Source organism: Chiloscyllium punctatum, chromosome 42 (genome assembly GCF_047496795.1).
Source record: "Chiloscyllium punctatum isolate Juve2018m chromosome 42, sChiPun1.3, whole genome shotgun sequence".
In the NCBI taxonomy this organism is placed as follows: domain Eukaryota; kingdom Metazoa; phylum Chordata; class Chondrichthyes; order Orectolobiformes; family Hemiscylliidae; genus Chiloscyllium; species Chiloscyllium punctatum.
The window spans coordinates 23,714,838-23,738,222 of NC_092780.1; the positions used below are offsets into that span (position 1 = coordinate 23,714,838).

The 23,385-nt window shown below is 41.9% G+C and overlaps 1 long non-coding RNA gene across 1 annotated transcript in view; it reads left to right on the top strand.

Moving 5' to 3' along the window:
- Positions 1-17,096, top strand: part of LOC140465830 (uncharacterized) — a 30,466-nt gene extending 13,370 nt beyond the window's left edge. Inside the window, exons 2-3 of the long non-coding RNA XR_011955162.1 lie at positions 2,640-2,685; positions 17,030-17,096. This is a non-coding gene — a long non-coding RNA (uncharacterized lncRNA). The remainder of the gene's footprint in view (positions 1-2,639; positions 2,686-17,029) is intronic.
- The last annotated feature ends 6,289 nt before the right edge of the window (positions 17,097-23,385 follow it).

Here is a 23,385-nt window from a genome sequence, read left to right on the forward strand (position 1 = left end):
ATGACTCTTGGAAGAACATAAACTGAATCAAAATCAAAAATATAGTTAATAAAAACACTTTCTTCGCTTTCACGGTTTATAGGAAGTCTTTATATGTATATTTTGTCTTTTTTTGCCTCATAGCACTAACGACATAGTATTGAACTTCAACGGTGGGAATCTGGGTTGAAATTATTTCAATTTAAACACATGCTTGATTCAGCAGGCACTCCAACACTACCACTATGCTTTCCTAAATACAATTTCCCACTAAATGCTTATTTATCCATCATGGTTATGTTGAAGTATGGTTTCAGCTAGCTCTGTGTATCAGAAAAGCATTAGGTTTGCAATTAAAATGAAATGCATAAAATGCTTGGAATTACAAAACAGAAAGTATATTTGTATAACTGTCAAAAGTTTCCAAGCTACAATTCTGAGCTGATGTCAAGTTTGTCCATGCAGTAACACAATATTTAAAATGCTATTTTCAGTTCCACATTCCCTCTAAATACCAGCATCGTACAGAAGTAAAGAAGAATATGAAAACGAATAGCAGAGGAATGCTTTGGGCTTCTGTGTTATTCCAGCAAGTGACTGCCAGTCAAAATATTTTCCCTCTGTATTCCAGCTTTGAGAGAACGTCTATCATGCCCATTCTCACTGGTTGTATTTCACTGGTTCTCATCTGTCCAGTAGGTTTCCCACTGGTGAGTGGTGCATTGGGCAATAAGTAAATTAGCCATGTGCAAAATTTAATGAGTTTGCTTATGGCATGATATCCGTCACAAAATTGGCAACAGGAGCCCCCAAAGGAACTGTATCTCCTGGTAACAGTGGAAATCCTCGTGCTGATTTTTTTTTGCTCCACAGCTGAGAATTCAAAACTCACCAACCCCTCTGTGGAGGGTGGCTAATGCCAATATTTCTTGGGGGCTTTTGTCAGGAATCCCTACCGAGGAGTTGTAGGGTACAGTTCACTAGAGAGGGGGCTAGGGCCAGAGGAAAGGCAGGTGGATGGCTGTTAGTGGACTGACCCTCTCCTGAGCCAGATTCCTCACCCAGACACTAACATCTTTAGAGTCTCTCCATAAAAAGGGGTCTCTTTAAATAGTGAGTGCCTGCTCACCACTCATTGAGTACCGTCAAACAGTATGGCACTGGAAAAACACGGCAGGTCAGACAGCATCCAAGGATCAGGAGAGTCAACATTTTGGGCACAGCCCTTCATCAGGAATGTTGGGGGAGGCCCAAGGGGGCTGAGAGATAAATAGGAAAGGGGGTGGGGCTGGAGGGGAAGATAGCTTGAAAGGCAATAGGTGGAAGCAGGTGGGGGCTGATGGTGATTGGTCGGATTGGAGGGTGGAGCGGGTAGGTGGGAAGGAAGATGGACAGGCAGGAGAAGTTCAAGAGGGCGGTGCCGAGTTGGAGGGTTGGATCTGGGATAAGATAGGGGGAGTGGAGATGAGCAAACTGATGAAATTGATGTTGATGCTGTATGATTGGAGGGCCCATAGGTGGAAGATGAGGCATTCTTCCAATGTTGAGACCATAAGCTGCCGTCTGGAGGAAGAATTGATCTCTTTCCGCATGAAGACCTGATGCCTGAAACATTGATGCTCCAGCTCCTTGGATGCTGCCTGACATCCTGTGCTTTTCCAGGTAAAAACAAGGGCTGCAGAGGCTGGAAACCAGATTCTAGATTAGAGCGGTGCTGGAAAAGCACAGCAGCTCAGGCAGCATCCGAAGATCAGGAAAATCGACATTTCAGGCAAAAGTCCTTCATCAGGAATAGAGCTGGCTTTTGTCTGAAACGTCGATTTTCCTGCTCCTCGGATGCTGCCTGCTTTTCCAAGAGTGTGTTGCTGGAAAACCACAGCATGTCAGGCAGCATCCGAGGAGCAGGAGAATCAACGTTTTGGGCTGGAGCCCTTCATCAAGAATGAAGCTGGGAGCCTCAGGAGTGGAGAGATAAAAGGGAGGGGTGTGGGGCTGGGGAGAAGGTAGTTAAGAGTGCAGTAAGTGGATGGAGGTGGGGCTGAGGTGATAGGTCAGAGAGAAGGGTGGAGCGGATAGGTGGGAAGGAAGATTGACAGGTCGGACAGGTCATGAGGTTGGTGCTGAGCTGGAAGGTTGGAACTGGGGTAAGGTGGGGGGAGGGTAAATGAGGAAACTGGTGAAGTCCACATTGGTGCCTTGGAGTTGAAGGTCCTGAGACAGAAGGTAAGGCGTTCTTCCTCCAGGCATTGGGTGGTGAGGGAGCGGCAATGGAGGAGGCTCCAGCACTACACTCTTGACTCTGATCTCCAGCATCCGCAGTCCTCATTTTCTCCTATATGACTTCAGACCTAAAGCAATGACTCTTAACTGCTCTTTGAAATGACCTATCAAGCCATTCTGTTCAATGGCAGTTAGAGGCAGTGAATAAGTGGCTTGCCAATACATCCCATGACAATACAAAGAAAAAATGGTGAACTTCAATCTGTGAAGGCAATTCACTGTAGATGTTTCTAGGTAAGTGTGCTTGGGTCTGTAGTTACAGCTGTATTCATTCATTTCCCCAACAGTTTTCCTTTTGTGTTCCAGGAAATTACTGACCAGAAAAAAAATTCACAATATGCCAAAGCTATTTTAGCAAATTTTTTTTCTTGTTTTAACAGATGATTTCTTCAAAGGGCAGAATATTTACAATTTTGAATCGCCAATGTAAGTAGACAAAGTGATTGCACTTTGAGATCTGGTTGCAAAGTTTGGTATGTTGTTTGAATCTTACTGATAGCTGTGCGATCTGCCACTACCAAGTGTCCATTCTGAACCAATTAGAAATTACACCACACATTCCAGTCTGAGTGCAATATATATGAATGACTCAGATCATTACACTGACTAGATTTGTGCTTCCAATTAAACCTGTTGGATATAACCTGGTGTTGTGTGATTTTTAACTTTGTACATCCCGGTCCAACATTGGCATCTCCAAATCAAGAGTTGATTTGAATGTCTTCTACACTTTGTCTTTTAAGGCACAATTTGATATTTGTTTTTAAGTACTCTGTATATCTTTGTACACATTGTTAGTCCCCATTAATTATTTTTGTAAAATAGTTTTGTGAAGCTTTCCAATTTTTGTTTTAAAAAAGCCGTTAATGAACAAAGGCATATAGCAAACCAGTTGCTTGCTGGCCAACAGTCCATTCTTATGTGCTGCCAAACCAAAGAAGGAAACAAAATGGTAAAAATAATGTGTTTCCAAATTCTGTTCTGAAAGCCCAAACCCTGCCCTCCTAAACAGTTACATTTAAGAAGCACAAAAATAGTAAAGCACAATTAGCAAAAAAAAGCACACAAATATGAAACCAACAATTACTTCTAAATATAAATGGAGGTAAACCAATGGAGTATTTATAACATCATCTCCATATCACCAGTGGCCCCTTGCTCACTTCATCCTAAAAACTGTAATCCTTACTCTTTTTAAATCCATTGCACTGATACTCTGACAGCAACTTTTTCTCTTCCATTTGAGAGGGATTTGGATGTTGCTCAAGAAGGAACTGCATCATAAAGTGAAGGACAACAGCCCGTCCAGTTCAGACCAAAATGGCAGGTCTAATTTCCAATGAGTGCAGAAGTGACATGTGCAGGGTGTTGGGAGGTTGACCCAGGAATGCTTCAGTGGTACTATTTAACTGAAATTGCATTTTTTTAAAAAGTCACTTTATTAATTGCACTATTATGTAAACTAGACTAAGTAAGTCCCAGTCCTTCCAACTGGGTCTTGCACTATAACCAGACTTCTAACTGTAGTGGAATCATAAAAGTATAAGAAATAGGAACAGCAGTAGGCCATTCGGCCCCTTGAGCCTGCTTCACCATTCAATAGGATCATGGCTGATTTGGTACTTCTTTTGTCCACTTTTCTGCCTTTCCCTGCTAACCAGGGAAGGCACGGTGGCTCAGTGGTTAGCACTGCTGCCTCACAGTGCCAGGGACCTGGGTTTGATTCCTGCAGTGGGTGACTGTCTGTGTGGAGTTTGCACATTCTCCCTGTGTCAGTGTGGGTTTCTGCTGGGTGCTCTGGTTTCCTCCCACAATCCAAAGATGTGCAGGTTAGGTGAATTGGCCATGCTAAATTGCCCATAGTGTTAGGTGCATTAGTCAGGGGTACATATGGGGAATGGGTCTGGGTAGGTTACCCTTTGGAGGGTCAGTATGGACTAGTTGGGCCAAAGGGACTGTTTCCATACTGTAGGTAATCTAGCCTTATAAATCCCCTACTGATCAACAATCTTATTAAACTCATCCTTAACAATGTCAGAAATCACATAACACCAGGTTACAGTCCAACAGGTTTATTTGAAATCCCAAGTTTTTGGAGCCTAGTCCTTTCATGAGGTGAAGTGAGAGGGAAGTACACAGACATAGAATTTATGGGCAGAGAGATCAAGGGCAGAGAGATCAAAAGATCATACAAATAGTGTGAGTGAGGCATTGAATAATAAGTCTCTGTAGATGACCAAGGGTGTTAGTGTGAGTAAAGTGCCAATAGCTGAATAACAACTGAAGGGACGACCTATAATCCGATTAAATGACAGAAAGCCAGGTTATAATCCAACAGGTTTATTTGGAAGCACTAGATTTTGAAGTGCTGCTCCTTCATCAGGTGGTTGTGGAGTTTAAGAATTTATAGCTCACAGAATTTATAGCCAGAGGAGTCCAGGGTAATGGAGATGTGGTACAGGAAACAATCTTAGATTAAAACTTTCATCTTTTATAAAGGTATATGCCTTTGATGTGTAAACTCTGTAAAATTATAGAGGGTTTGTCGGTCTGACATTGGGAGATAAACAGACTTCACACATATTGTTCAAAAGGCTGAGCTATTTTGAGAATGTAATTTAAAAGAAGTTCTGGGAATCACATATCAAAGAACAGAAACCAGCATATGCCTTTATAAAAGATGAAAGTTTTAATCTAAGATTGTTTACTGTATCACATCTCCATGACACTGGACCCCTTTGGCTATACATTCTGTGATCATGATCTTATCCTCCACAATCACCTGATGAAGGAGTGGTTCTCCGAAAGCTAGTGCTTCCGAATAAACCTGTTGGACTATAACCTGGTGTTGTGTGATTTTTAACTTTGTCCACCTCAGTCCAATACCGGCATCTCCAAGTCATGGCGACCATCACCACCACAAACTGCCTGCTCAAAGTGGAGACGATCTCCAAGAAGATCACGCATATCAACACAGGCGTCAAGTTTCTGCAGAAATGAGGAGAGCAGTGAGGATCCCAAAAGAATTATGGATCAGGAACCCACTCAAGTCGACTTACAATACAGACTACATGGAGAAACATTGTCACTGAACCTCTCGCAAACTCCTCAACCATCTCTTGCATCAACTCTGCAGCAGGCAGAGATGGACTCCATATTCTCAGCTTGCACTCAAGACACAACAGTACAGTTATGCGACATTGCCAAACAGATAAGGCGACAAAACTACATCATGTACATATACACCAAGAATAAGAAACTGGAGGAACTTGACATTAGCACCAGCTGTAGCCAGCAGCTCGCACTCCCACCATCCGCCCCCCACCCCGCTCCCCCCCCCCCACACACACACCCGACACCATGGTTGAAAACATCATCGCAATGGGGAAATCGATCGTCAACTTAACGGACCACACCCTTCAAGTAGAAGAGGTCAAAGTTCTTAGAAAAGGGCTCAATTTCTGCCCCACCATTAAATGGACCCCATGAGTCTAGCAGCAGGCAAGGAGGAATTAATCAGACAAATGAGACTCCGGGAATTCTTTCAAGATGCTAACAGTGATCCCAGTGACTCTATCAATGAACCAGAACAGTCATCACAGGGATCCACAGAGGAGCAACCAAAGAAGGAGTCAACCTGGACCCGACCAGAGAGCCACTGCACTGAGCTTGACATGTATGCTCAAACCGTCTGGTAATATGTGAATGCCAGATTCATCAGCTGCACCCACAAGGTAGAGCAAAGCATCACCAAATCGCAACACAATGCCATCCACGCTCTCAGAACCAATCAAACATTGTCATTAAACTAGCACATAAAGGAGGAGCCTTCATCATTCAGAATCGAACAGGTAACCACAAGGAAGTGTACCGACAACTGAACAACCAAGAACACTACAGGCAACTACTGGCCGATCCGACCAAACAGCACAGCCATGAACTAAACACATTGATCAGGACCTTGGATCCAGTCCTTCAGAGTGCCCGATGCGCCCTCATCCCATATACCTTTCGTGTAGGCGACTTCTACTGCCTTCCAAAGATACACAAAGCCAACACGCCAGGACGTCCCACCGTATCAGGCAATGGGACCCTGTATGAGAACCTCTTTGGCTATATCGAAGGCATCTTGAAACTCATTGTACAAGGGACATCCAGCTTCTGTTGTGACACTACAGATTTCTTACAGAAGCTCAACACCCATGGACCAGTTGAACCAGGAACATTTCTTGTCACAATGGACGTGTCAGCACTCTACACCATCATCTCCCACAATGACAGCATTATTACAACCGCGTCAGTACTCAATGCCAACAATTGCCAATCTCCGAGCACTGTGCTACATCTCGTTGGGTTTATCCACGACGACAATATCTTCACCTTTGCCAACCAGTTCTTCATCCAGACACATGGAACAGCCATAGGGGCCAACTTTGCACCCCAATATGCCACATTTTCATGCACGAGTTCAAACAAGACTTCTTTTCTGCACAGGACACCAACCAACACTATACACCAGATACATTGATGACATTTTCTTCCTCTGGACACATGGTGAAGAGTTACTGAAACAATTGTACAGTGATATAATGAGTTTCATCCCACCATCAGATTTACAATGGATTAGTCTTTTGTATCTGTCTCATTCTTGGACACATGCATCGTCATCAAGGGTGGGCATCTTAGCACCTCACTACACCACAAATCTCATGATACTACACTTCTCTAGCTTCCATCCGCAACATATTAAAACAGCCATCCCTATGGCCAAGCCCTTCGTATACACTGGATCTGTTCAGGTGATGAGGCATTAAATGGACACTTGAAAGTGCTCAAGGATGCCCTCAAAAGAACAGGGTACAATGCTCAACTTATTGACTGCCAGTTCCGATGTGCCACAGTGAGAAACCATAATGACCTCCTCAGGAGACAGACACAGGCTGCAACGGACAGGTTACCCATTGTTGTCCCAGTAATTCCCAAGAGCAGAATGACTACACCATGTTCTTCGCAGCCTGCAACACATTATCGATGAGGATTTGCACCTCACCAAGACCTTCTCCATGTCTCCACTTCTCGCCTTTAAACAACCACCAAAACTTAAACAGATCATGATTTGTAGCAACCTGCCCAAACTTCAGGACAACAACACCATACAACCGTGCCACAGCAACTGCTGCGAGGCGTGTCTGAATGTCAACACGGATAACACCATTACAACTGGGGACACCACTCACCATGTACGTGGCGAGTACTTGTGTTACTCGGACAACGCTATCTACCTCATACGCTGAAGGCAAGGATGCCCTGAGGCATGACATAAGGGGGACACCAAGCAGACACTATGACAACGGATGAATGGACATTGCATGGCAATCACCAGGCAGGAGTGCTCCCTCCCAGACAGGGAACACCTCACCGATCCAGGCCATTCAGCCTCGGACCTTTGGGTGACCATTCTCCAAAGCAGATATCAGGACAAGCAACAACGCAGAAGCTAATAGCAAATTCTGGTACCCATGGGAATGGCCTCAACCGGGAACATGGGTTCATGTCACACTACAGGTGACCCCACTGTACAATACACTCTCTCACATACACACACACTCCTACATTCTCACACACCCATGCAGACCCTCCGTCACAGACAAACTCTCTCTCATATGCACACACATACACTCCCTGAACTTACACCAACACACGTATCCTCTCACACATATCCCATCACACTCACACACACTTAACCAAGCTTACACACACACTGTATCATGTGCACTCACACCCTCACACACACTCTGTGCACACATATAAGCTTAAGGGGTGAATTTATTTTTGCAGTATTACATTTTATTTTGCTCAAAAACTGCATGAATCCATGTAAAACTCTGTAAAACTTACAGAGGGTTTGTCAGTCTGGCATAGCATTGGGTAAAGTCATGAGGGGCACATTAAATCATGAGAGGTAAGGATAGGGTAAATAGACATGATCTTTTTCCTGGTGTGGGAGAGTCCAGAACTAGGGGGCATTGGTTTAGGGTGAGAGGGGAAAGATATCAAAGAGACCTAAGGGGCAAGGTTTTCATGCACAGGGTGGTGTGTGTGTGGAATGAGCTGCCAGAGGAAGTGGTGGAGGTTGGTGCAATTGTAATATTTAAAAGGCATTTGGATGGGTATATGAATAGGAACAGTTTAGAGGGATATGGGCTGGGTGCTGGCAGATGGGACTAGATTGGATTGGGATATCTGGTCAGCATGGATAAATTGTACCAAAGAGTCTGTTTCCATGCTGTACGTCTCAATGAAGCTATGACTCTATGACTTCACACCTATTGTTCAAAAAGCTGAGCTATCTTGAAAATGTAATTTAATAGAAGTTCTGGGATTTACATATCAAAGAACAGAAACCAGCACATCCCAGTATAACAGATGGAAGTTTTAATCTAAGATTGTTTACTGTATCACATCTCCATGATACTGGACTCCTTTGGTAATAAATTCTGTGAGCACGATCCTATCCTCCACAAGCATCTGATGAAGGAGCAGTACTCCGAAAGCTAGTGCTTCCAAATTATCCTGTTAGACTATATCCTGGTGTTGTGTGATTTTTAACTTTGTCCACCCAATTCCAACACCAACACCTTCAAGTCATGCAGATTAAATGAGGCAGAGGGATAATTACAAAAAATTAAAAATAAGATGGTGCTAGAGACAAACTAACTGTCTGGAATAGATTCTTCAGACCTGCTGGGCTTGTTCAGCAGCTTCTGCTTTTGTTCCATATTATTCCAATCATCTGGTTTGTCTCCAGCACCACCTTATTTTTAATTTTTTGTAATTAACTCTCTGCCACATTTAATTCAATTATAGGTTGTCCCTTCAGTTGTTATTCAGCTAGTGACACTTTAGCCACACTGTCTAACAGCCTTGGTCACCTACAGAGACTTACTAATCAACTCCATTTGAATGATCTTTTGATCTCTCTGCCCTTGATCTCCCTGGCAATACATTTTGTGTTCTATGTGCTTTCCTCTCACTACACCTGACAAAGGTGCTACGTTTCGAAAGTTGTGGATTTCAAATAAATCTGTTGGAATATAATCTGGTGTCATGTGATTTTTGACTTTGTCCACCCCACTCCAACACCAGCACCTCCACATCACAGCCTTAACAAAGACTCAGCTGCTCCAGCTGACTGTTTCAAGGAGATTCAAAGACTCACAATCCTCTGAGAGAAGAAATTGATGCTCCCTCATCAGGTGGTTGTAGAGTACACAATTGTAAGACATAGAATTTATTGCAACAGTGTGATGTAACTGAAATTGTACATTGAAAAATATCTTGATTGTTTGTTAAGTCTCTCGTCTGTTAGAATGACATGATAGTTTCACTTCTTTCATATGTGAGAAATGGGCGGACTGGGTTTAGATTAGATTAGATTACATTACAGTGTGGAAACAGGCCCTTCGGCCCAACAAGTCCACACTGACCCACCGAAGCGCAACCCACCCATACCCCTACGTTTACCCCTTACCTAACACTACGGACAACTTAGCATGGCCAATTCACCTGGCCTGCACATCTTTTGACTGTGGGAGGAAACCGGAGCACCCGGAGGAAACCCACACAGACACGGGGAGAATGTGCAAACTCCACACAGTCAGTCGCCTGAGGCAGGAATTAGACCTGGGTCTCTGGCGCTGTGAGGCAGCAGTGCTAACCACTGTGGACCGTGCCACCCACTTATATGAATCACAATTTTTTTTGTAAATCACGAAACAAACCTGAGAATGTAACATTTTTTAAAAAAGTTTTGTGATTTACATATGAAAGAAGTGAAACTATCATGCTCATTCCAATAGATGAGAGCCTTAACAAACAATCAAGGTATTTTTCAATGTATAATTTCAGTTACAACACACTGAAAACTTTTGCTATAAATTCTGTGTCTTACAATTGCGTCCTCCACAATCACCTGATGAAGGAGCAGCGCTCCAAAAACTAGTGCTTCCAATGAAACCTGTTGGACTATAACCTGGTGTTGTGTGATTTTTAACTTTTTACACCCCAGTCCAACACCGGCACCTCAAAATTTTAATCAAAACCGATACCTTTCTTTTTCAGTTGTTCGAGTCAGATCCTAAAATTAAACTTGATTGATACATTGTATGTTTAAGTTTCTCCATTTGTCAATTTAGCAGTTGTGTCACTGAAACATGTTTATACACGGCTGATGGTGTTCTTAAACAATATAACATAATTTATTACATAAAAGAAGAAATACACAGACAAATCGATACATGATTGTAGAAGATAGTTCAAAATATGTTAAGACAAACATCAAAATAAAGTTTCAACCTATTTCCAAATATCATCCATTACAGTGACTCAATTCCAGAGAAATACCACTCAAATCTAAGCTCTTTAAATCTTTACTTATCTGAACCTGTCCAGTTTCTTTTTCTGATTTTACCAATTTTATGATTCCCTTCTGAACCCACTGGTATGAACCTCACACAATTGTTATGGCTGAAACCTTTCTCAGCTCCAACAGCTTGAAGCTTCCTATCCAAACTCACCTGAGGTTGAAAGTTTCAATTTCTGCTGAGATAATTGCTCCCCTGATCTGACCTGGAAAATATTTGCTTCTCCTAATGGTGGATAGCCTTCAGCATCGAACTAAAAGTTTGAATGTCTGTTCTGAAGTCGAAACTAAACCAAATACCTTAATGTGTTCATTCTGCTTGCTATAAACATTTTACCCATTAATCACCAAGAGTCTCCCAGGTACTTGATAAAGTCATATCTTGAAACTAAGATGCTACCCAAATGATATTCTGGCCTGTTTTTATTTGTTTATCTCATTAATGTGATGGCTAATCGCTGAAACATTCACGTAAGCTGCAGGCTTTCTTTAAAAACAGAACAGAATTGTACGAGCAACATTAAAAAAACAAGTTATCCAAATATTGAAGATAGTTAAATGGTCTTAAATCACACAGTTAATCAAAGGCTCAATGTTTTTCCTGACTCTATTGATGACAGAGACTCAAATCCAAAGAAATTAGCCACATATTTCAACTCTTTAAAAATTAACTTATGTCTTTTCTTGCAGTTTCTTTGTCAAGGACAGGGAGCACAATTTGATGACTCCTTTCCAAATTTGCTAACATGATCTGTTAACAAATCTTAGAGCTTAAATATTCTTGGTTCTAATAGCCTGCCAGTTTCTAATCAAACTTTCCTATTTGGAAGATTCACTAACTAAATCCTTGTAATGAGATGATTTGTTCCCAGAACTGCCCTGCACTCCTCATAGGAGACTAACTAAATTTGCTTCTAAACTGAACCCCAGAGATTTCTGAACTGATGTTTTTTTTAAAAAAAACTGGTTCTACCTTAGATTTTTCTGAACTGAAACAAATCTAACAACCTTAAATGTTTACATGACATGTCATTCGCTCAATAGTGTAAACAATTTCCATTCACACAACAGGGTCTTCAGTCACCGGCTTTATGCCTAACGCTTGCCATTGTGCCTGAAGGCATTGAAAGAAGAAAGCCAATCACATATGTAACCAATACCTAACAGCCTCTATTTGGAAATCAAAATTCCAAAACTAATAGTAATATATATTTATGTAAATTATATATCTTTTGTCACATTATATGTCTTTCATTCCACATTGTGGAATTGTGTACACAAAGTAATGTCACTAAACTTGTTCACAGGCCGTATCTAAAATAGTTTGTTTCTAAGTCCCAGTGAGTTGAAACTCATTATTACAAGACAACTCTGGCCCTTTTGGTGATGAAAGTCAAATGAACATAGCTCAAATTTCACATGCATAAGCACCATTCCAATAACGTGAGAGTTTGTTTAGGAACGGTTTTACATTTTCCTGAAGCTAAAGGGAAAATAATTTGTGCTTTCAATGTCCAGTATGCGGTAAGTAATTAAACTCCATTCTGTGATGCTGACCAGGAATCCGAAACTGAACAAGTTCTGTTTGCTTGCATCTGGCCCATATCCCTCTAACTCTTCCTATTCATGTACCTAAGCAGCAGAAGAGTCGATGTTTCGAGCATAAGCTCTTCAACTTTGAAATATCAACTCTCCTGCTGCTCAGATGCTGTCCGACTGGCTGTGCTTACCACACCTTTTTCATTCTGATCTCCAGCATCTGCAGCACTCACTCTCTCTTATTCATGTGCCTGTCCAATTGTCTTTTAGATGTTATAATTGTACCTGCCCCCTCTACTTCCTCTGGCAGCTCATTCCATACATGCATTACCTTCTGTGTGAAAAGGTTATCCCTTTTATATCTTCCCCCCCTCACCTTAAACCTATGCCAGCTAGTTTTGGACTCCTGTATCCTTGGGAAAAGAACATGGCTATTCACCTTAACCTTGCCCCTCATGAATGTATAATCGTGTATACAGTCACCCCTCAGCCTCTGATGTTCCAGGGAAAAACATTCCAGCCTATTTAGCCTTTGTATCCATGGACAAGTTGGACCAAAGGGTCTGTTTCCATGCTGTATGACTCTATGACTGAAGTAATGATTCAGCCTCAAATTTTACACAATTTGATAGACTGAGCTGAGATTATTGACTTGGAAAGATTTATGACAGCAACATTCAGTTGAACATTTGCAAAGAAGCAATTTACAGAATTAAGAGAATAAGATAATGTTTTTATTTAAGAAATTAGTTTTTGTTTTATTAGTGGAAGTCTCCTTTCCCTGCAGTGGTGAGAACAAGGTGAGAAAAGAGTGAGAATGAAAATTTCTATTTCATGGCATCAAGCTGTAAATGGTAATTTCAGAATCTCATTATTGAGTGAAGAACAACCTTATTTCCATCCTTTTGCATCTCTTTAAAATCCCAACTTGCCTTATTTATACACCACTTCTCCTTGACTTAGAACCTGGAAAGCACAAAGAGCTGACATGTAAATCAGCTACAGCTTTACTAAGTCCAACCATCATGCAGCTGCTACTTTATAACAACATTTCTGCATATTCCATGGCCACCAGCATCCTTGACCCTTCTTTCATGCATATCAGCATCAGCAAGCCGCCAGCCTGACCATATCATCATTCCCACTCAGACCAATTCAAACGCCACTTCAGTCCTCTCAGGGACACCTATCACTTCCATGCATCTGCCAGATTATTTTATGCATAGAGACATGCATGTATCTCATGCATCTACATGGGTTGCATTTTATGGCTTCTCAGCTTGCTTTCTTAGTGCTCACTCACTTTCCACCACAAAGGCTGCCAGACTCTTCACATTGCCTTCTTAACATGTACTCACTGACTACAGCACTGGATTGCAGCCTGTGGTTGACTTGCATTGCTTTTTAGTGCTTTAAAAGAGCAAGGCAGCTTGTGATGAACAGCACATCACAGTCTCTGTCGCAGTCAGGTAGAAGATAAGCATGCCACTGTGCAGTCAAAGTTCGACCTGAGGTAATAATCAATAGCTTATGCAACAAAATCTATAGCACGTGCCACAAGCAAAGAGCCATGTGTGAAAAGCATAGAGCCATAGAATCCCTACAGTATGGAAAAAGGCCATTCAGCCTGCGCCATCTAAACAGCATCCCATCCAGATCCAGCTCCCCCACCCTATCCCCATAACTCCACATTTACCATGGCTAATTCAGATAGCCTGTGCATTTCTGGTCACTACAGGACTACTTACCATGGCTAATTCACCTGACCTGCACATCTTTGGACTACAGCAGGAAATGGAATCTTCCAGTGTAAACCCATGAAGCCATGAGGAGAACATGCAAATGCGACACAGACACTGGGGTTAGAATTAAATCCACATCCCTGGTGCTGCGAGTTAGTAGTGCTAACCACTGAGCCATACCTCTGCTGTTTTAGTCAAAGAATAACAGCCCTAACTGGGGTAAAGGTGCAACTATGGTCAGTCAGGAGTTGCCACTGTAGTCAGTCAAGGGACTTGATGGATAAAAATACAGAGGACTGACCACAATCTGTCAGGCATTTGTTCCTGCAAGAGTCTGGGGATCCAATTCCTTGCAGTTTGGATTTGGACAATAGACAGTCCTGTAGGTCAAATACAAATAGTCCAGGGATTACAGGTAGGTCAGCTGGGGTGCTGCTGAGACATTAACAGGGGTAGAGGTCGGCCATTTTTAATTGCAATATGAGAAAGGGAAGAATTGAGTACACTGGAAGTGGAAGTAATCCCAGTTTGTGGTGATGAAGGGGTAGGAGAGGTGGAGAGCTTTCCCCCATGAGAGAGTGTAAAACACAGAGGACAGATGGGTTAGTAGTCTGGGAGGATGAGATGAATGAGAGCTATTGTTCAATGCAGGGAGCAGTAGTCCATGAGTCTTGGTATGAGATGTGTGCTTTGAGAGTTAGACTGAGTGGCTGCCGTGTGGTCTTCAGGTATCAGAGAGGAGATGGTGGAACACATAAGACATTGACATTCTCTCCACACTGCTTGGCATCCTTTTGTCATCCAGGACACAGCACTGACCCAAGTAAAAATATGTGTCCAGGCTGGCTGTATCTGGTAGTGTGATCTCCTTTGATGATCAGTTGGACAAAAGACTGTCCTGTCCTCCACCATCCTGTCTCCCCACACCTCCAGGACCCTGTCTGCAAAGCTGGGAATTAGTTTTTCCTTCCTCTGAACCATGCGTTTGGTAATAAGAATTAGCTGGATGGCTGGTTTATGATGTAGAGTAACAGCAACAATGTGGGTTCAATTCCTGTACCAGCTGAGGTTACCATGAAAGTGACTCCTTCTGAACCTCTCCCCTCATCTGAGGCTTGGTGAATCTTAGGTGATACTCACCATTAGTCTTCTCACTCTAATAAGAGCAATCTTCTGAGGCTAGGGGTCTTTACTATTTTTAATGGCCGAACACCCTGGTTTGAGGGCTAGATCCTGGCTCACAGCATTTCAAAAGGTGGGCAGCCAGGTATTAAATATGGTGCCTCTGGCATAAATGCCAGAAGGTTCAGGCAGTGGCAAGAGTTTCCACCTCTTTGGCTGTGCCAGTCCCTGCGAAAGGTGTCCAAAAGGCTGGTTACAGAATTAATGAGATAAAGTTTTTGTGAGAAAAGTCACTTTGAACCATGGTGGACCAGGTGCCATGAATCTCACTCAACAAAACATTTTAACTGCAAATGGGAAAAATATACTCATTATTTGTATTCACTGCTTCATAACTTGCACCAACGAACTTGTTTCACTCAGAGCATGCACGGTTACCGGTCCTATTGAATTAAATTAAACTCTGTCTGTATTTACTGAGTTTACAAGATGACGCAGTCCATCACATCAGGTAATTGAAACAAACTAGATTGCATTTCAATATAGCTTTCATTACAGAATTTGAAACCAGATAAGAGCTGTCAACTACATTAGGCCTTTCATCCTCTCTAACTTGTTATTCAGTCTGATAAGATCATTGCTGATCTGATTGTAATTACAACTCCACTTTTCAATCTGTAAATGCTCCAGATCTCCCAATTAAAGAAGGGTTTGATTGGATGTAGTGAATACTTGAAAATGACTGCAGTGATTGCTATCAGAACCAGGGTAAATTGGTCTTCTGGCCTCATTTGAACCAGCAGCATTACCCATGGCTCGTAATGCTAATTTGTCAGACAGTGGGAGAGGAGCAAAATGTCTAATGAGGAGAAGGAGGACAATCTGGAAGGTTAAGCGCAGGCTGGCAACATTCTGTATTCTTACTGTGGAACAAGTAGAAAGATGTCATGAAAGATATTAGCTTTCAGGTGGAGTTAACCAAAATTCAGAGATGTTAGCCTTGACGTTTTTACTTATCTGCCCCTGTAAGATCCTGAATCAGGAGAATTAGGGTGGAGTGAGAATAGTGGAGGGCATGGGAGGGAGGAGAGTGAGATGGTGTTTTCCATTGTGTGGAATATCAAAAAAAAATGTTCTGCAAAAAGTAGAATTGCTTGTTCTGAATTTCTACCTTGGCCTGACAGTGATTTGGGGTGGCACAGTGGTTAGCACTGCTGCCTCACAGCACCAGAGACCCGAGTTCAATTCCCGCCTCAGGCAACTGTCTGTGTGGAGTTTGCACATTCTCCCTGTGTCTGCGTGGGTTTCTTCTGGGTGCTCCGGTTTCCTCCCATAGTCCAAAAATGTGCAGGTTAGGTGAATTGGCCATGCTAAATTGTCCATAGTGTTAGGTGAAGGAGTAAATGAAGGGGAATGGGTTTGGGTGGGTTGCTCTTTGGAGGGTCAGTGTGGACTTGTTGGGCTGAAGGGCCTGTTTCCACACTGTAAGTAATCTAAAAGTAGGAGTAGAAATGCTGAAGTCACTGATGAACAGTTTGCTTAGTGTTTGGCTGGCAACATCCTGCTATCCCTTGAAGGACGGTCGATTTGTTTGCAGTGTGTCTGACAAAGAGCTGACCAGAGCGCACAGTCACTTAAGAGACTGTGTCACAAAGGCCCTTTGACTTTTCCAAAAAGGTGGACCCAGCACCCAATCCAAGCAGGTACCTTTGACAATTAAGTATGACACATTCCAAACTAGCCCCACGTCACCTGATCATTGGCCTAAATGGACACAGCCCATGCTATTGAATTTCAAGGCCATTAATATCTAAAAGGGTAAGAAAATATAACCATTGTGGAATCTAATTTCAAGCACTTTAAATGATTCATCATTCAATTGTGTCTGTGAACAGCAGATCCCATAGTGAGCTGAATTTTAAATCTGTTTTAACTTTTGTTTCAGAAAATTAATTCAAATGCAGTCAAGGAGAGATCTGAAGAATGAACATTAAAGCATCTGAACATTTGGGGCTTTTCCTGCTGTTTTCATCCTTATCATCAGGATGATTGAAACGTTGATATTCTCTATTGAGAAACTTTGGTAATGTGAAATCTAGACCATTAAATATGAGATGGTGAAAAGTATTTTCAAATAGTGCAGTGATGGATTTTATTCCAAGAACAACATTGCAGAGGTGAAAACTAAGGACTGCTCTTGTACCCGCCTTCCCACATTTTAGCTCTGGTCTGACTTTGGAACATTGCCAGTAGCAACAACTCTGAGGTAAAGCAGACTAACCTTCAGACATAACTAAATGCCTGTATCTGCATGACATTGCCCTTATATGAACCATGTTGGGCAGCGGTTTCTACAGTTGTAATTTTATATTTATTTCCAGAACAGCAAGCTGCTCGTTTCAAGCCAGCCTGTCGTTAAGTAAGACTGAGTGGCTGATGTTTAAAAAGTTTGTGGTCTGTATTTTCCATCTGTTGTGTTTGGCTAGATATATCCTGAACTTCTTTTCTTGGGAGGAGCTTTTAGATCACTTTGGGATTCAAGCTCTCTGAAGCCAAAGACCAAACAAAGTCGGTTGGTATGACACATATGAAAGTGCTTCCCTCTCTTACAGGGATTCAAAATATGTGAGACACTAGCCACAAGTGATTAGATGGATAACCATCTCCTTAGATTATTAGGAATGAGATGTCTACTCACCGCTCGCAAACATGAGGCTTCAATGATCACATCTAGCCAGACAAAAGAGGACTCATTAGTACCCATTAAGTCACCACAAAATGAGACACATGCCTATTGAGTCTCTACAACAAAATCATGCAAACATTATTGAGAGGATATTAACTTGTCGAAGTATTGTTTTATGTTAAAACAGACATTAAAAAGGGACACAAATTTGGACAGAATTGCCCTTTTACAAGCCTGTTTCTTGTGTCGCATACTTCCAACCGATCACTGCAAATGGAATACCCCCCATGTGTTTTGTTAATCCACAGACCAATCTCTAGTTTAATGGTGGTTTCATTTGCCCAGAAAATTATCGATGCCAAAAACTACATTCACCATTAACGTTCAAATCATAATATTTCTGGTTCACTTTGTATTTCATTAGCCAGCCTTCTCCACTCACACCATTAAATCTAGCTCTTTTACTGTGTTCAAATCGAACATTAAAAATGGAATCCATATTTTCAATCCTGAAACTCTTGCACACTATTCTATAACTCTGGTAAGACATTGAAGAACCTTCAGTGATGTAGTGGGGTCGAGGGTATGCCAGCAGGGAATAAGCTACAGCTGGAGGGAATGTACCAAGTCTATAATTGTTGGCTCAATTACTGTTCTCAAATCCTTTAATTGCAGTGCTCAAGTTAGATTTCAGTTATCTATAGCTATCTGGTGGATGAAGGTCAGTGCCATAGCAAGTGGTTTAGGCAGTCTAAGTTAGATCTCGTTGCAAATATATCACTTGGTGTTATTAAAAGGTCACAATAAAAGAGCATTAGTAAGTAACACAGAATAGACTGGAATTGAAGTAAAATCCTATCAGACGGCTTTTTTTAAGAAATAAAGCAAATTATCATGTGTCCTAAGCAAGTTACTAACAATTCAGAATAACATATAATTCTACTCAAAAAACCAGTGATTATGTAAACACGAAAGGTACAATTTTTCAATTTTTATTTAAAATGTGGGGGTGAGCATTTTAATGGTGACGAATACAGCATCAACACTGGAAAAACCTCATCCAATCAGCCATCAATCAGCTCATTAGGAGCAAGTGGGTAGGTTTCTTTGCCTACCGCAGGCCTCACTACTGACAATCTGTGCCAACCAGATGCCAGTAACTCCTGGATCCTAAAAGCTATTGGTCAAGGGCCTCCAGCCATGACATAGTCTTTTTTCTTGAGATTTTTGTTTATATCTACATATACATGATTTGGATCAGAGTTTAGGAGGCATGGTTACTAATTTTACGGTTGTTACCAAAATTTATGATATAGTCAACCATGAAGAAGGTTATCTAAGGTGACAAAGGGATCTTGATCAATTGGACCAATGGACTGAAGTTTGGCAGATGGAGTTTAATTTGGATAAATGCAAGGTGTTGCGCTTTGGTGAAATGAACAAGGGCACAACCTTTACCATTAATGGTAGGGGCCTGGGTAGTGTTGTTGAACAGGGAGACCTGAGAGTTCTTTGCAAGATGCATCACAGGTAGACAGGGTGGTTAAGAAGATGTTCAATCACTTGCCTTCATTGCTCAGACCATTGAGATTAGATGTTGGGACATCATATTAAAATTGTACAGGATGTTGGTAAGTCAACATTTGGAGTTCTGTGTAATATTCTGGTTGACCTGCTTGAGGAAAGATATTCTTAAATTGCAGAGGGTTCAGAAAGATTTGCCAAGATGTTGTTGGAATTGGAGTGTTTGAGTTATAAGAAGAGGTTGGATAGGCTGTGACCTTTTTTCAATAGAGCACCGGATGTTCAGGCATGACATTATAGAAGTATATAAAATCATGAGGGGCATAGATAGGGTGAGTAGCAAAGGTCTTTTCCCTAGGGATGAGGGAGTTCAAAACTAGGGGATATATTTTTAATGTGAGAGGAAAAAGATTTAAAAGGGACCTGAGGGGTAGCTTTTTCACACAGAGGGTGGTTTGTGTGTCGAACGAACTGGCAGAGGAAGTAGTAGAAGTAGGTACACGAATACGAAAGATTTAGAGGGATGTAGGCCAAATGCGGGTAAGTGAGACTAGTTTAGTTTGGGAAATTTAGTTGGCATGGGTGAGTTAGAATGAAGGGTCTATTTCTGTATGACTGTATGAATCTATTTTGTTACTGAGTAGAGGCCTTGGGGAAAGGGGCCTTTCGGACACTAACCCTTTGCCCTGCACCACCTTCCCATCCATGCCTCCAATTGCTCCAACACAGTTTTTAGATCACCACAAGTCCCCATTTGAAGAAATAGCCACTTTTATTACCCACTGGAGAGGAAGGTGATTGGCATTGTGGTAAGCCAAGACCCTTAAATGGGATGCTAATTAACCTTCCTGTCCAGAATGTAACTGCTGAGGAGACAAGATGGGAGTGAGTTTCTCCCCAAGACCGATTTGCCACATTACCTCCCCCTCTCATCACCTCCTTTGCCAACTTCATGGAGGAGACATTTTCACCTCTTAATTTGGAGACAGTCAAGGTCGGACAGCATTCCTGTAGATGTAGAAAGACAGGTTAAATACCTTGTTTGCCAGAATTTTACCTCTTATAATGATAATGTGTAGATTCACCAATTAGTTCTATTGTGAAATGTTGAATGTTCTTTTCATATGGCTCAGGGATATATCCAACATGAGACGTAGAACTGAGATGTAGCTAGTTAGAGACAAAAAGCCTGCAGATACTGGAATTCAAAGTAGACAAGCAGGAGGCTGGAAGAACCCTCCAGTATCTTCCCTGCAACCATGAAAGATGCAAAACCTACCAGCACATCAACCATCTCAGCTCCATTCAGGGCCACACACAGTCCTTCCAGGTGAGACAGAGATTCACCTGCCTCTCCTCCAACCTAGTTTACTGCATCAGGTGTTCCCAATGTGGTCTCTACATCAGTGAGACCAAACATCAACTAAGGGCACGTTCCACCGAGTATCTCAGCCGAGCCCGCAGGGGCTGACCATTCCTGTCCATTTTAATTCCCCCTCCCACTCTCTTTCCGACATGAACATTGTTGGCCTCCTTTATTGCCACAGTGAATGAGACCGCAAATTGGAGGAACAACACCTTATCTGCCTGGGCAGCCTACAACCTGGAGGACATAACACTGAGTTCTTCAATTTAAAATAACCTCCCTTCCCATCTCTCCCCCTCCCTTCCATTCCCCTTACCATCCTTGCTTCTAGCTACTAACTGGATTCATTCTTCCTGTCGACCAACCAGGCTGTATCCTCTACCTATGTTGACCTATAGGCAAAAGTGAAGGGCTTTTGCCCGAAACATTGATTTTCCTGCTCCTCGGAAGCTGCCTGACCTGCTGTGCTTTTCCAGCACCACTCTAAACTATGTTGACCTATCCCTACCTCACCCCTCAGCCCCTCTCCTCATCCAAAACCCTCCTCCAACACCCCTGCACCCCCACGCCGCTTTCACCTTTATCTGCAGCTCCTTTTACCCTCACCCCACTCCTGAAAAAGGGTTTCACCCGAAACATTGACTTCTCCACCTCCTGATGCTGCCTGGCTTGCTGTGTTCTTCCAGCCTCTTGCTTGTCTATTAGAGATGCTCTTAGAACACAGGAATTCCTGCTTTCCTATAACAAGGTAATAGAAAGGCAGATAAAGAGTTAAACATTGGAATTTAACTTCGACTGAGATGTCATCAATACAATTGGAACTCATCACGTACTACCTCTTTAATCTGTCATTTGTGACAAACATTAAGTGAAATTGGCAATTCCTCTCACTTCAGAAGAAATGATGAATTATATTAGTATGAAACCTAGTTATTGTCAGTATCTAACTTACGTAATCTAACAAATAACTAATTATTTTAATCTACAAAGGCTAATCACATTGAATGGGATGCTTAAATTCATTTGGTAACTGGCATTTTTTTAAAGTACTATTAAAGCCATGTTTTATTGACTTAATTAAATGTGTAGAATAAAGACAGGATGGTGCTGAATTCTTCTTCCTAAAATTATCACATGATGAGATAACTTATATCCAGTGAATGTGGAAATATCAAGATTTCAGGCAATAAAAAAGGCATTTGATTCCATAATGATACCGAAACAGTACTTTTGTTTTGGTTTTCAAATTGTGAGCAAATCATCAAATTAAGAATATACTTGAAAATGAAAATGTTTCAGTGCCATGGGTTAAGAAGTGGGAAGTGGCATCTATTGGATAGTTTTCATAAAAACCAGTGCAGAAACAATTGATGTACTAATTGACCTTATACTGTGCTAGTTAATTCAATAATAAGACCAAAAATATGATGATAATCTGCCAAACCTCGGTTTCTGGGAATGATATGGTCACTTCCAAGAAGAGATTGCCTGTTGATGACTTCTGGGTGCTACGATAAGCATAAAGCAGCTCTAGAACGTACTCAGGTCACTTTTCTCTATTGTTAGTAAGCAAGGTACGCAGACCATCATGGAGTGTGTGGTTGAATCATTTACACTGTCTGTTGTCTTCCACATAACAGAAAATGGTGTGGATCTTGGCAATGCCATAGCCTTTGCAAAGCTCCTGTGGGATTTTGTTCTCAAAGTTGAGTCCTTGATAACTGGGAATTTGACAAAACTGACAAACCGATCACGCACTAACACTCTGGCTATGGTTCAGGCCTTTTGGTCACCGGTGAGAACGACTTAGGGGAACTTTGCAAAGATATCCGTGAATATGAGAATATGCTCAGTCCCATTACTATTGCAGGTCAAAGTCCATAAAAAGTCATCAATCTTAGCCACCGTCATTGCGACACGAGTAAAAACTGTCGTCTGCTCAGGGTACTCGTCATTTCTGCAGCTTGGTGTCCTGCTTGCTCGTAAACTGTTGCCTTCACTGGACACTTGAGACTGTGAGGAAGGATAAGTTGAACCTGAGTGAGTTCAGAGTTGGGTCTCTGTGGCCCCCAGCTTGGTGGGCTGCTGCTTGTAAAGACTTGAGACAGTACACCAATGGAAATGTCTCTGAACCTCTGGGAAAAATGCTGATCTCAAAACTAGCAGTTGAAGTTTCATCTGGAGTCATTCTGCATCTTGTTCTTAATTAGCTTGAGACTCTGACTGACATAAACGCTGATCACTCCTTTTTGCCCTTGAACCTGTGACTGCACTGCTGCTTGGCCAAATTACTTCTCTTAAATATGAAGAGGAAACTTTAAAAAAAAATTTCAAAACACTGCCTGTGTGTGCTAGATAGTGGGAAACTTTTCATTTTACAATCTGCAAATAAGCTTGAGTGAAAACGGTGGCATGGTGACTCAGTGGTTAACAGTCCTGCCTCACAGATTCGATCCTAGCTGTGGGACAATTGCCTGCATGATGTATTGTGAATGGTTGCACACCAGTTGATTGGTAGTTGAGTCCTATTTGTGTTTTTGGTACATCATGGATGTACCACATCCATATGCAAAATGACATGTGCAAAGTGGCATATATACATTCAATGGTCCCACTCACCAGGAGGAACCCAGCCTACTCTGTCTGGACCTCTCTGATTACACAGAATGACCTTCCTGTGATGTAAAAATGGACAACCAAACTGAAAGGTGTTGCAAATGTTGTT